Consider the following 16,104-nt stretch of genomic DNA (forward strand, 5'->3'; position numbering starts at 1 on the left):
GTGAGCCTGAACATCTCAAATAAATATTGAAGACATTAAGATCTATTTAATACTTAAACTTCTCTAAAAATGATTTTTTTTAACTTTGTAATATTTTAAATATTTTAGAGTGTGATTTTTATTTAAGGAAAAAAACATATAAAAGTAAAATCATCAGGGCAGGGAGAAAAAAAGACCATGGTCAGATTAATCTTCCATGTTCATTTTGTACTCCCTAGCTTCAAAGTCTTCACTTTAGCCCAGATACCAGGATACCAGGCTCACTGTTACCAAGACAGACCAATCTTTTTTTTTTTGAGACGGAGTTTCACTCTTTGTCCCACAGGCTGGAGTGCGATGGCGTGATCTTGGCTCACTGCAACCTCCACCTCCTGGGTTCAAGCGATTCTCCTCCCTCAGCCTCCCAAGTAGCTGGAATTACAAGTGTGCGCTGCCACGCCTGGCTAATTTTTGTATTTTTTTAGTAGAGATAGGCTTTCACCACGTTGGCCAGGCTGGTCTTGAACTCCCGACTTCAACTGATCCACCTGCCTTGGCCTCCCAAAGTTTTAAGAGTACAGGTGTGAGCCACCACACCTGGCCCCAATCTTTTTTCTCTACTCAACTTACAACAAACTTATTTCTACCTCCAGTGATTTTTCTCTTGAATTTGGCCCATCTGGAATGTCCTCTTTTCTGTCAACCCAAATCGTATCCATACTTCAAAGAGCAGTTCAAAAGCTTTTTTTTTTTTTTTCCAGAAATCTTTCTGGTCATACTCCATGATCTCTCCCTTCTCTGAAGTCTAATGTTACCTATGAGCAACATACATTTTCACTGTATCAACTCTCTAGTGAATTGAGGGCATATCCTATACAAATATGTAGCCCAGAGCATCCTATCTAGCATTTGAATGTAATCTATCAATTAATTCCGTACAATCTGATACTATTCCTCTAGTCATTTCATGTATGTTCGTATCTTATGTAATCTCCAATTTAGAGTTTCTCAAGGATAGAGAGATGGATCCTGTACATGGCAATGGACTAGACTAGAAATGCTGCATTTAACCAGAATTTCCACTTCAGATCAGTTACCTAGCATTTTCTACCTCTGTTAAAATGCAGATTAAATTTAAAAGTCTAACATATAGCTGTGCCTTTATATAAAATGGCTCTTTATTGAACATTAAAAAAAATTTAAAGAATCTACCGTCATGTTTTAAATACCACCTATTTTGCCTTAATAGGAAACAGTCTACATAAACGACCATCTAGGATATCTTACCACAATTCTTCACCATTTGTTCTTCAGCAGCATTTTTAGAATCAATTTTTTTTCCATAGACAATTTAACATCACCCACACACATATACACAGAAAAAAAGGCCGTAGATCTTGTTCTCAAATAGCAGGGGTGAGGATTTCTTAATTCCTTACAAATCCTTACAAATTCTCCCCCCAAGATCACTTCAGATGATTCTTAAGCAGCAGCCACCCAGGCCAGAATTACTTTTTATATATATTCATATGAATTACTTTCCGTAAGTTTTGTATGATCATCATGCCATAAAATGCCAGGGGTGGCAGCATGGAACAAAGGCTCACCATGGGATATAGATATAAGGAAGGGGAAGAAAGGGAAGTCTTTTAAAATCATTTTTCTAACCTTTCTAAGCACTCTAAAACAACTAAAGTAGATTTAACCTTCAGCAACATTTCTAGGAATCATATGCTTTTATGATATGGGATAATAAGAAATATCAGTCTCGGCCAGGCATGGTGGCTCATGCCTGTAATTCCAGCACTTTGGGAGGCTGAAGCGGATGGATCACGAGGTCAGGAGTTCAAGACCAGCCTGGCCAAGATGGTGAAACCCCATTTCTACTAAAAATGCAAAAATTAGCTGGGTGTGGTGGTACATGCCTGTAGTCCCAGTTACTTGGGAGGCTGAGGCAGAGAACTACTTAAACACGGGAGGTGGAGGTTGCAACGAGCCAAGATCGTGCCACTGCACTCTAGCCTGGGCGACAGAGCAAGACTCCATCTCAAAAAAAAAGAAAGAAGTATCAGTCTCCCCCAAACACCTCTCCCAACTATTCCCAGTCTCAGAAATTCCTTTCCTAAGAAAGGCTTTCACTCTATACAGGCATTTTATGGGACAAATGTCCTAAAGACCTATCATAATCTTTTTTAAAATCTTTTTCCCAGCCAGAAGTGACTCTTAAGACCTATCATAATTTAAAGCTGCCAAAACTCAAGACCAATCCTAAAGAAATACACTGCCAAGTGGCAGTTTTCAATTCACTTGGCCTGCTGGCTTTGAGGTTATGCAACTCAATGCATTACTAATTTGAAGGAATTCATATTACTTTAAATTTTACACATAAAGTGAGACAGAATTAATATTCTTATATCACACCACTCCAAGTTTACCTAATTCAAATACCGCTAAACTCAACAGCACTGAACTTGAAGACACCTTAGAAAGGTAAACACCTAGAATAATTAACATGTGACATGAATAAATATGAAGCATCTTTTCTTATTTGTAAAGAGAAAAAAAGTAAACTTAAAAAGGAGGAGGGCGGGAACAACAGAAGACAAAGACAGGGTATGACCACAAAATATAGCAACCTCATAATTTTGCCAAGACCAACTTGTTTATTTTCATATATACACAAAGAAAAGCTTCTCATCTTATGAGGATCTTCAGGTTCACACCTTTGTGTGAGTACCAATGTTGTATCCACGAATGACAAAGAATTAACAATGTTCAATTTTTATTTCCTGGCAGAAGAGCCATCAAGTAAACAACTACGCTACAAAATACTAGGACTGGATTTTGAAAGCTGCAATGTATAAAGCCTATTTGGATAACTGTAGCTAAGTTAGCCTAGCTAGAGAAAGCCCTTATTAGTAAACCACAACCTTCCTGTTTTCATTCCTTTACTTAGACTTCTGGCTTTCTGTGACCTACGTTTTTTTCTCAGTATCAGTCCCCTCCTTCTTCCAGCTGCTTCCATATCTAGGCTAAACCCCAAGGTTTATCCCTCTCTCATAAACACACTCTCATCCTCTATCCCAGTCCTTCCACCAGTCCTGCCTGCAAACCCCAAGCGTGAAACATTCAAACTATCAATCCCACCTCTGGACTTTTCCATTCCAAAAGCCAATAAATCTCTTTCATCATTTAAGCCCATTTTAAAATTGACTATCCTGCAACTTGCCATCAAAAGCAACATGATATACCTTTTTCACATAAAAATCCTACTTCTGTAATATTAGTCTGTATTACCTGTCTCTACTGCCTCACCTCACCTTTTATTCACATCTCATATCATTGCAATCAGGCTTCTGCCCACACCACTCCCCTGAAACAAATCACTGATGACCTCTTCACAGCCAAATTCAAGAAATGCTTTTCAATCACTTGCTTTCTTGATTTCCCTTTCCGGGCTTCCTCCTCTCCAAAACGTGGTTGTTGCAGAGTTGGCCCAGTTTTCATTCAACATATTATCTGCGGGTGGTTTCAATTATACTACAGATTTAACTATCACCTGTACCCTACTACATTCCATATCTACATCTCTAACTTAAAACTTTGCCTCAGATTCAGATCTTTACATACAAATGCCTCCTGGGCAGCCCACAGACACCCCTGAATTTAATACCTACAGAACAGAGCTCGTTTTTTTGTAAGGTTCCCTTCCCCTCCCAAACCTTCTTTTTTTCCTTCTGTATGTACTTCGCCAGTTAATAATATTCATTTTCTCAGGTCCTAAATCAGGAATTGATAAATCCCTCTTCCTCATCACTTAAATCAAAATCTATCCTTCTAACTAAATCTGCAGTACCACTGCCTTAATTCAGGAAATTATCATTTCTCACCTAATCGTAAAACCTCTTAACCAGTATCCTTGCTTCAGGATTCCCATCCCCAAGAGCCATCCTACATACTGCTACAAATAATCTAGGGAAAAACATCTTATCATTAAACCTTCCCATTTTAAATCCTTTAGTAGCTCCATACTACCTATAGAATCAAACTAGAAAATCCTTTTTAAGGAAGACAAAGCCCCTCTTGATCTATTATTTCAAGGGAGTAACAGACCAACATTTGCCACATTCTCCACATTTGCCACATTCTAAATATACATTTCCCAAATTCTAAATAATTTCTGCTGCCTCTACAAGTTTTCACATGTTATTGTCCACCTCTACAACTCCTATTATTTCCTTGATGGTATAAAATGACTCAAAATAAGGTTTCAAGCTCAAAGAACTGAAGTACATAATATTTACAGATTTTAGATAAGTGAGATTTGGAGTTATAACTAGATCAAAAAAGGTAAGGAACAGATGCATAGATTTGCAAATTGTCTATAACATGTACTTTTTTAAGTGACTAAGACTTGAGAGAAAGAATAGAGAGAGACAGAGAACCAAGAACTTCACTTAAAACAGGTATTAGACAGGAGGAAGAGTTAGCTAAAGGAATTGTGAAAGGATGAAGTAAGAAGTAATGCAATTAAAATGATGTAAGAATAACATTTCAAAAAATGGTCAAGGACAACTATTTTTTAAGAAAAACAAACTGGCTGTTATGAATAGTGCTGCAATAAACATGGAAATGCAGATCTTCAACATACTGAGTAAATTTCCTTGAGTTGGACATATACCAAGAAGTGGAATTGCTTGGTCATGTGGTCATTCTATTTTTAATTTTTTAAGGAACCTCCACACTGTTGACCATAATGGCTGTACTAATTTAGATTGACATTAACTGTATAAAAGTTATCCTTTTTTCATATCCTCACCAGCATTTATTTTTTCTCTTTTTGTTAACAGCCATAACTGGGGTGAGGTGGTATCTCATTGTAGTTCTGACTTCCATTTCCCTGATGATGAATGATGTTGAACATTTTTTCATATACCTGTTGTATGTCTTCAAATTTCAGAATGTCTATTTAGGTCTTTTGCCCATTTTTAAATCAGATTATTTCGTTGTTGTTATTGGGTTGTTTGAATTCTTTACATAAATTTTAGGCCACAGGGCAGAAAATACTATCTGGTCCTTAATAGAAAAAGTTTGCCAACCCCTAATTTAAACCACGCACAAAAGAAATCAAGCAATATGTTTGCATACAAACTTTGTGAAAGAGAATAATCTGTATCATTCAATATTATATATCTGTAATACAGAGTGCCTGGTATGTAGTAATAAATATTTGTTGAATTTCTGTATGTTAGGGCTAGAAATGAAGTAATCAACCACAAACTCTGGCAAAAAGAAAAAAAGCGGGGGGGGGGGGGGCGCGGAGAAGAACTGCTGATTGCCAGTCTATCACTTGCATTAAAAAATTTAATAAATGCAAATGTTTGTTACATTTAAATAATAAACAGCATAACAATGAACAGCAATTATGACCACAAATTCAACATGCACCAGTTTTCAACCTTTTGAAAAGGCTGACAAGAAGAAAACAAAAAAAGAGAGAGCGAGAAAAATAAATAAATAAAACAAAAAAACATTCACCAACTGTAGGAAACTAATGCCAAACAAGCAAAGTATTCCTTCCTTTTAGTAAGAAAACTTTCTGGGCATATGGCCAATGAGCTAGGCTCCCTGACAGCTAGCTGTGGCCTGTGCCTAAGTTTGGGCCAATAAGACAGTCACATAAGTTACATATGCAATCTTCAGGGCATACCTTTATAAGGAACTGGCTTGCCCTCCACTTCCTTTTTCTCTTTTGAGGGCTGAAACACAGAGTGGTAAAGAGCTAGTCTCAACCATGCACATGACAACACCAGTAGGAATGACAAAAATTAAAGACAGAAGGAAACTAGGATCCTGGATGACAACAAGGAACAGAGTTGCTTACCTCTGGACTGCTAAACAAGAGAGAAACTTTTGTTCTAGCCACTGCACATTGGTCCTCATTGTTATGGTTGTTTAGCCTGTATCTTATATACTTTGTAATGAGGGAGGCAATATTCTGCATTGCACAGAGGTATCATCTGGGGTGTGATCTCCTGATCTGGGCTAAAAAAATCTATAACTAGGGCACACCCAAAATATAACATTTAAAGTGATTAGGGACTTGCAAACCATACAAAATGGAGGAAGAATTCAAGAAATCAAAAGTATTTCAAAAGTATTTAACTTGAAAAGATTAAAGGAGGGACACAACAATCTTCAAATACTTGGAGGCCAGTAACATGAGTTACAGGAAAGCAGGTGTCATTCATTTACCACAAGTTTATTGTACAGTCATGTGTCACCTAATGACAGAAATACATTCTGAGAAATATCATTAGGCAATTTGTGCTTGAGAACATCACAGATTGTACTTACACAAATCTAAGTGGTATAGCCTGCTATACACCTAGGCTATATAACATAGCCTATTGCTCCTAGGCTACAAAACTTACAGCACGTTATTGTACTGAATACCGTAGGCCAGTGGTCCCCAACCTTTTTGGCATGAGGGACCGGTGTCATGGAAGATAATTTTTCCACGGAACAGGGTGGGGGGTTGGCAGGCATGGTTTTGGCTGAAACTGACCCACCTCAGATCATCAGGCATTAGTCAGATTCTCATAAGAAGTGTGCAAACTAGACCCCTCACATGCATAATTCACAACAGAGTTCACACTCCTATGAGAATCGAATGCTGCAGCTTATCTGACAGGAGGTGGGGCTCAAGCAGCAATGCTATTATAGCTTGCTGCAGCCTGGTTTTTAACAGGCCACAGACCAGTACTGGGGGACCAGTACAGTTGAGGACCCCCGCTGTAGACAACTAAAACACAATGGTAAGTTTTTATGTATCTAAACACATTTAACTTCCCATGCTTGCAGAATGGGAAGTTGTTCTGGGTCAGCGAGTGAGTGGTGAGTGAATGTAAAGGCCTAGAACACTGCTGTACACTACTGTAGACTTTATAAACAGTGTACACTTAGGCTAAACTAATTTTTTAAAATTTTCTTTCTTCAATAATAAATTAACTTTAGCTTACTGTAATTTTTATAAACTTTATGAGTTTTTAAATTCTTTGACTCTTGTAATAACACATAGTTTAAAACACATTGTACAGCTATACAAAAATATTTTCTTTACATCCTTATTCTGTATTTTCTACTTAAAAACTTTTTTTAACTTTTTAAAACCTTTTTTGTTAGAAACAAAGATACAAATGCACACACTGGCCTACGCCTACAACAGGGTCTGAATGATCAATATCACTGTCTTTCATCTCCACATCCTGTCCTGCTGAAAAGTCTTCAGGGGCAGTAACACTCATGGAGCAATCATCTGCTATGATAACAAAGCCTTCTGTAATATCTCCTGAAAGACCTGTTTGAGGCTGTTTTACAGTTAACTTTTTTTTTAATAAGTAGAAGTATGCTCTAAAATAATGATAAAAGGTATAGTAAATATAGTAAGCGATAGGAATTTTTCAGCTCCATTATAATCTTACAGAATCAGTTTACATATGTGGTCTGTCATTGACCGAAATGTCATTACATAGCACATAAACATATATTTTATGCCACTGTCCTCAACACAGGTATAGCAAACCAGACCTACTCCTAGCCACTTGAAGCTTACAGTCTAGTAGGGAGAGGCAGACACTAATCTAAACAAACATTTAATTATAAACTATGATCTTCAGAATGTAAGGTGTATGATACTATGAAAAAGAACATGGGATCCTGATCCGGGGAATAAAGTGTTCCTTGAAGTAACACTGAGCTCAGATCTAAAGAACAAGTTCAGAGGGAAACAAAATCTCTTAAGCATTGCCCTTTCCAAGATCTAAAAGAAAGCTAATGGTAATAAACACAGAAAGCAAGAGAAAAATAAAGATGAGACTGAAAAAAACACTTGTGGCTGGATTATGGAAAGCCTGGAAGATCACATTAAGGATTTTGGAAAGCCACTAAAGGATCTGAAGAGAAGGAAAGTTACCCAATTTGCCTTTGGCTTTTTGTTTGTTTAGTTTTCTCAGAGGGGCACAAAAAGTAAAGAGATCAGCTAGGAGTATTCTATAATATGCCAAGTAAGAAATGTTAGGCTAAGCTAATAGCTTGATTTTAAACAGGGACTTATTTTTAAAAGAAAAAAAAGAGATCTGAAAATTATACAGGAGATAAAATTGTCAAGATGTGGACAAAGATTGGATATGATAGATAACAGAAAGAAGTATCAAAGATGACTGCCAGCTTCTGTACTTTGGAACCTGACAGAGAAACTACTCTGTCTTCCGAAGGAGGACCAGGTTTCATTGTTGTGGACATGATGAGCTGGAAGTATGTGATAGGTTGAAAAATGGCTTCCAAAAAGCCTAACCCCGAGAACCTAATCCCTAGAACCTGTGAATGTTACCTTACGGCAAAAGGGACTCTGCAGATGTGAATAAATTGAGGATCTTGAGATGAGGAGAGTATCCTGGATTATCCAGATGGGCTTAAATGTAATAACACGTGTCTTTGTAAGACTGAGGCGGACAGATACTTCAGAAGGCAATGTGATGACAGAAGTATAGCCTGGGGTATTATACTTTGAAGATGGAGGAAGGGGTCACAAGCTAGGAAATACAAGACACAAGAAGCTAAAAAAGGCAAAAACTTGATTTTTTTCCCTCAGAGCCTTCAGAACTGTAAGAAACTAATTTGTGTTGTTTCAAGCCATTGTTTGGGGGCCGGATGGCACACACCTGTAATCCCAGCACTTTGGGAGGCCAAAGCAGGCAGATCACTTGAGCCCAGGAGTTTAAGACCAGCCTGGGCAACATGATGAAACCCTATCTCTACTAAAAAAAAATACAAAAAATTAGCTGGGCATGGTGGTGAGTGTCTGTAGTCTATTTCCAAATTTTCTGTCTTGCTGAACAGAGCTCATAAACCAATTATACTGATTTAATAATTAAATCTTTAGAATATATTGGTACCAGGTAGGGCACTCCTCCACTTTTTCTTTTCTTTTCTGGCTGTTCTTGCCTACTTATTTTTGCATATAAACTTCAGTATCTGCTTGCTTGTCTCAAAAAACAACTATTTCTATTTTATTAGGATTGTGTTCAATTTATAATTTAGGAGAAACTGTCATTCTGATATTGATTCTTCTTCCCCAGGAACATAGTAATATATCTTTCCATTTAAGTCCTCTTTTGTGTGATCATGTTTCAACACTAACAGAAAGAATCTGATAAAGATGAAAAGGTGAAGAGGACTGCTGTTTAAACATGGTAGACTGAATGTACGATTTTTTTCTATTCCTTATCAAAATCCCACTCAAGTGAGAATAAAATAGCAAGGCTATAAATCCCAAATATTCAAAGAGAACAGAAGTAAAAACTATAGGTACAAGCTATCAAAATGTTTTGGGAAGGTGAAAAATGTACAGGGAAATTTGCAAAATGAGAACTCTGGCTAAGTTTTATAGAAAGCAAGGAACAAAGCATGCAATTAAAAACAAAAAAGTTGAGTTTAAAATCTGCTTGAGTCAGTGAGACCCTTCCACTTACATTCTACCTCCCTATCCCATACTCCTTTTTCCTCACCTTATCTGTGGTGAAAGTGAACCAAATGACTACAGACACAAGGATACAAGGCACAAGTCCATGGGAGAGAACCATTACACTGAAAGCAAGGAATTAAGTAAAATCCCAGTTATTTAACAATGCAATCACCTACCTCCTTCCAAGAATTCTAGCAGACGGGTGTATAAACTACTCTATCCCCTGACAAAAATGTGGTAGATTTTTAGCTGTAGAAACTAAAAGCCCAAGAAACAATATCTTTAAACACTTAATATTTAGAGCTTTTCTCACCATATGACCACATTGCCTATCCAGTCTTCAATTGATAAATCCTACCCATGTGTTCACAGAGTTTCTAACCAGTTTTACAACGACTCATGTTTCAATATGAACAGATCACCATGTTTGATGAAAACATATGACATAAATAGAAGACTAGAACAAAAACAAAAAAGAACTTGAACAACTTACAACATAAAAGAGAATTTAAAAACAAGTATAATTAGTATCAGAGAGATGAAAAAGGGTATTGTATCCATAAAACAATAGGAAGTTATTAAAAAAGGAACAGAGAACAAGAACAACCTCTCAAATTACAGCTGACATTAGTCAACATTAAGAAGCTAGTTAAATCTACCCCTAGAAAGCAGGAAAAAAGACAATGAAAAATATAATAGGAAAGATAAGAAAATTGAGGGTTGGGACGTTCAGTCCTACCCCCAACCTCCAGGGAGGGGTGCTAAAGGTCAAGCTGACCACCAATGGCCACTGGCTTAATCAATCAAGCCTACGTACTGAAGGCTTCATAAAAACCCAAGAGGTTCAGAGAGCATCTGGATAGTTGAACATGTGGAAGCAGACAGGAAGATGAACAGGAATTCATACACTTGTAGGGAGGGTGGCACACCCCAACTCTACGGGGAAAGAAGCTCCTGCGCTTGGGACCCTTCCAGACCACGCCCTGTGTATCTCTTCATATGGCTGTTTATTTGCACCCTTTAACATATCCATCATACTAAACTGATAAACATAAGTATTTCCCTGAGTTCTCTGAGCTACTCTAGCAAATCCACTGAACTCAAAGGGGGGATCATGGGAACCCCCAACTTGAAGCCAGTTGGTCAGAAGTTCCAGAGGCCTGGACTTGTGACTGGTGGGAAGGAGGGGTCAATTCTGGGGACTGAGCCCTCTATTTGGGATCCAAAACTGACTCTGGGTAGTGTCGGAATTGAATTGGATGACATCCAGCTGGTGTCTGCTGCAGAACTGATTGTTTGCTTGTTGTGGGGGAGAAATCTCCCACATTTGGACAAAGAAGTCTTCTGTGTTGATAGTTGTTGTTTGACAGCAGAGGAAAAGTAAGGTGTTCAAAAACGGTGATACAGTCGCCCAACGAAATACTAAATATAATGGTTAAAATTAATGTAGAGTTACGTGTATAATAATCTTCAAAAACAATGTTGAACAAAAATAGCCCGCTGAATGATACCCACAATACACTATAGTTTTAAAACACAAAGGTACAAATATTGTTTTTATGTTCATTTGGTATTAGTAAAATGTTAAAAGATAAAAGGACATGATAAGCCACAAATTCAGAATAAAGATTTACTTCTAGGGAGAAAGGAAAAGTTTATTAAAAAAAAAAAAAAAGGGGGGAAAGACACTAAGCAGAAATTTGCTTAATATATTTTATACTTTTAATTATGTGGGGAGTGGGAATGGAGAAGGGAAAGGTTGGAGGGGTAGTAACGGGTAACTGACATTAAAGATCCTAAGCTAATGGGTACAGAGTTTCTGTTTGGTATGAGGAAAAAGTTGTGGTAATAGTACAACCACATATATACCCAATGCCACAGAATTATACACTTTAAAATGGTTAAAATGGTAAATTTTGTATATATTTGACAACAGTTTTTAAAAAACCTTAGCAGGCTAAGGGATGGTATTCATAACACAAGTAGACAAATTAGCCTGACAAATTAGGCTTTGAGGAGGAGATAGAATCTCTTCTCTACTGTAACAGGAGAGAATGAGGAAAAGATGTATACAGAGAAAGTTTAAATAGTATTTATGAAGAATAGGTAAGCAAGCTAACCAAAGAAACGAAGTAGGCTTCCCAGGCAATGTTGACGACCCAATGGGAAGCATTATAAAATGTTATGAAGAGACAAAGTCCCCCAGTGACGACCAATCAAAACATGATTTTTTTAAATTTGCACTTTGCAGAGGTCAGATAAGATTATCTCTTAGTTTATGATGCTCTGAAATTCTAAAAAGATGCTATCTACAGGTCAAATGAAAGGAACTAGAGTAATAGTAGATGGTATGTGGTTTAAAACAGTGTTTCTTAAACCTGCCTGATCATAGGAATCAAGTCAGTCAAGGTACTTATTTCATGCCTCACTCCAGACCTCACGAACCAGAATTTCCAGAAGAGGAACCCGAGAGTCTAACGTATATTTGAACTAGCAACCCCAAATTATTCTTAGGATCTGGGAAGTTTGGGAAACTCTGGCCTGGAAATAGCACCTGAAAGCAAAGAACAAGTTGAATTCTACCACTTCCCAGAGTTTATGTACTGGAGCACAGTGGAGGAAGAAACAGTATTGGGAGGACTGGAGGGAGGTACGTACAAGACCAAAGAACAGAAAAAACTAAAGCTGCCATGGAAGCAGGAGACATAACGCCAACAGGAAAAATGCAGCCTTTGGTAAAAATCAGAAGGCAAAGTGGGGAGGGGAGAAGGATGTGGCATCAAAGAGAAATATGCCTATTAAAAAAAAATAGTAGTTAGTTTTGCATAAAAATTTAACATATTTATAGTATCTATAAAATGTTAAACAATTATCTTTGAATATATACATACGCTGTCAATACATATGTAGTGTTTAAATTAGAAACTCAACTTCACAGCTATCCTGTAAGAATTTCTGAATTAAGTAAGCTCAACTGTGTCCCCAACACATACAGGTTCTCCTACAAAGGACAATTATAAATCTGTTAATAACTCAGGAGAACACCAAGCTAAAAAAGCACTATGTGGAAAATCCTGTGTACAGGGGTTTGAGAGGGGGTGTGGATTATTCCACAGAACTCACGTTTCAGGAAGAAGCCTATTCAAGCTTTTTTAAAACACAGAAAGGAAAAAGCTAGCCAGCAATCTTCCTAACCTTGTGACTTGTGAATAGGAAAGCATTCCTACTTTAAAATATATAGTGAAAACACAGTGTCAGTGGGTCAAAGTGAGTACTTAAAATAAGAAAAAAAAAAAAACAAGCCTACCATTTTTATTTATGCCATTTTATTTTATAAAACCTGCTACTTAAAATGTTTATTTCTCCTTTTCTATAACACACTAATGTATACAGTTCCTTAAGGGTTGCTCAGTTATTCTCCAAGCTATATACTACTCTACTAGTTCTACTCTTCATTAGTACTACCAATTCATTATAAAATGTTAATCAAAGATCAGAGTGCATATAACTAGCCCATATAAGGCCTTGTCCCAACACACAATGAGGGAATAACACTTTTTGTTTCTCTCTGGAACCGCAGACACTAAAATTGTACACACCAATGCTACAGAACATTATCATTTTATAGACTAATAAAAGTAACATAAGAAATAAAACTACCTAAAGTTAAAAAGCTTTTATTCTCAGTGAAACCTCAAAATTATATATGCAAATTTTTGAAAAAGATACTTAAAACATGCAGATTTGCCAATCTCCCCTCCCCACCAGCAAACACATAACACACACTTCTCTCTATGTACATCCTTTAATTACTTAGTTGCCAGAAGATCTCAGATGGTGATATTGAAAACAATTCCCTTTTAACTTCACTGTATTTTTAGTGTTTGTTATTATTTGCGTAATTTATGTATAGATTTTGAGACCTATATGGCCTTGGTGGTCCATTTACTAGCAACATCAGCATCACCAGAAAATGCAGACTAAAAGCAGGGCTAATGGCTCACACCTGTAATCCGAACACGCTAGAAGGCCAAAGCAGGAGAATCCGTTGAGGCCAGGAGTTTAAGACTAGCCTAGACGACATAGTGAGACTGGCTCTATAAAAAAATTTAAAAATTAGCCAATTGTAGTAGTACACACCCATAGTCCTAGCTACTCTACTCAGGAGGCTGAGGCACTGGAAATAGCACCTGAAAGCAAAGAACAAGTTGAGATCAACCACTTCCCGAAGTTTACGTACTGGGGCACAGTGGAGTAAGAAACAGTAGAAAGACTACTAGAGCCTAGGATTTCAAGGCATCAGTGAGCCATGATCACACATCATGATCGCACTTCAGCCTGGGCCACAGAGCAAGACCCCATCAAAGAAAGGAGAAAGAAAGGAAGGGAAGGGAAGGGAAGGGAGGAGAAGGGGAAGGGGAAGCGGAAGCGGAAGGGAAGAAGGAAGGAAACTCAACTTTATAAAGTTATCCTGTATCAACTGCTGAGAGTTAAGTAACCAACAAGGATCAGCTTACTGTTTCAATGGACATATAAATTTTTCTGCTCTGGTGTTAGAACATTTGAGTTTTCTAGAATGTTAAAAGAAAACCCTATATGTGGATCCTAGCTTTAGCCACCACAATAATTTAAAAATATAAAAATAACAGAAGTTTTCATTCTTCTTGCACAAAACCTACATTTTACTTTCTCCTGCTTAGAGGAGCTGAGTTCTAAAGCTTCTCAAATTTTAATGTGCATTCGAATCACCTTTTAAAAAGGCAGATTCCGATTCAGAAAATCTGGGTAAGAGCCCAGGCTACATTCCTAGCAAGCTCCTTGGTGACGCCAAATTCATACATAGAGCAGACTTTTAGTAGCAAGGTCCTAAAGAAAAGGTGTAATTTACAATAGTATTTAGCTATCCATGGTTTGCAAAGCACTAATCTTGATAACGTCTCCAATTCAATTCCTAACTGATAAACCTACCACTTTCCCATCCTTACTTTCTGGATCTTTCATATGGATGAAATAAACACTTCATTCCTAAAATGTAGAAAACTTCTAGTCTTTCTTCTGCCTGTCTTTCTTTTTGGTCTCTTCCCATGTTCATCATACTTGTGGGTGCATCACAAGATTATACCCTTAGTTTCAACTCCTTTCCAGTGCTATCGCTGGTTCCATCTTCTGCACCTCTGCATCTCCTGCATTAATGGGTTCAACTTCTGCATCTCCAACCTAGACAAATCTCTCAAACTTGGATCCATACATTCAATTCCTAAGAGTTCTTTCTTTTTCTTTCTTTTTTTCTTTTTTGAGACTTGTTCTGTCGCCCAGGCTAGAGTGAGTGGCATGATCCTGGCTCACTGCAACCTCTGCCTCCCAGGTTCAAGCCAGCCTCCCAAGCAGCTGGGATTACAGGCATCCGCCACCATGTCCAGCTAATTTTTGAATTTTTAGTAGAGATGGGGTTTCACCACTTTGACCAGGCTGGTCTCAAAACTCCTGATCTCAAGCAATCCGTTCACCTCAGCCTCCCAAACTGCTGAGATTATAGGTGTGAGACACCATGCCCAGCCTCCTAATGGTTATTGCTAACCATATATTCCCACAGGTACCTTCAACTCAAGATACCTCAAACTGAACTCATCAACACCCTCTGGGCCCTAGAAACTAGCTTTTTCAACCCTGTATTGGCTTTGACCAGTATCACCATCCACCCATTTGTCCAAACCACATCTGAAGACTATCCCTCTCTCTCACCAAGACTAGTTAAATCTCAACCTTCTAATTATTTCTCAAATTACTTTCTTTTCTCTCTAATGTCAGTTCCAGTTTGGACATGGAGTATTTATGATCTGGTTACTATCACAACTAACTGGTATTCTTGCTTCCAATCTCAAATCCTGCACCACCAATTCCATCCTCCACACTATTATGTAATCTTGCAAACAAATGAATAGCAAGCATTTCCCTATTAAAATTCACCAATGACTCCCAATTATCTTTAGGAAAAAGTACTAACTTTTTAAAAGCATGTCATATAAGGCTCTTCATAATCCTAATCATGTCTCTCTCTCTCTGGTCTTAACTCCTTCCATCCCTTGACAGTTAGTGCATACTCTTGCCATGTCAACCTATTTGTAGCTCTCTCTAAGTGCCACATTCTTAAATGCCTCTGTGTATTTGCATAGGCTGTTATTCGCTTAAAATGTTCTTACCAAGTTAAGTATTAACATGCTTTTGAGATTTTACTCGAGCATCACATGGCTTAACATGCCTTTTCTAATTACCTCAAGTCTGCATTAGGCAATACCACAGACAGTGCTCCCTCTATTATAGGGTTTGCCCTATGCATACCTCTACTCAAATAGTACTCTGTATTATAATTGCTGGTTTACTCATCTCCCCCACTAGACTGAGCTCAACAATTAGTCCTTTTAAGAACACAGTGCTCTAGGCCGGGAGCGGTGGCTCACGCCTGTAATCTCAGCACTTTGGGAGGCCGAGACAGGTGGATCACGAGGTCAGGAGATCGAGACCATCCCGGCTAATACGGTGAAACCCCGTCTCTACTAAAAATATATAAAAATTAGCCGGGCATGGTGGCGGGCGCCTGT

The 16,104-nt window shown here is 37.8% G+C and overlaps 1 protein-coding gene across 1 annotated transcript in view; it reads right to left on the reverse strand.

Moving 5' to 3' along the window:
• RSBN1 (round spermatid basic protein 1) overlaps nt 1-16,104 on the reverse strand; it is a 51,678-nt gene that overhangs the window by 16,631 nt on the left and 18,943 nt on the right. The window lies entirely within an intron of this gene.

Source organism: Theropithecus gelada, chromosome 1, assembly GCF_003255815.1.
Source record: "Theropithecus gelada isolate Dixy chromosome 1, Tgel_1.0, whole genome shotgun sequence".
Lineage (NCBI taxonomy): Eukaryota > Metazoa > Chordata > Mammalia > Primates > Cercopithecidae > Theropithecus > Theropithecus gelada.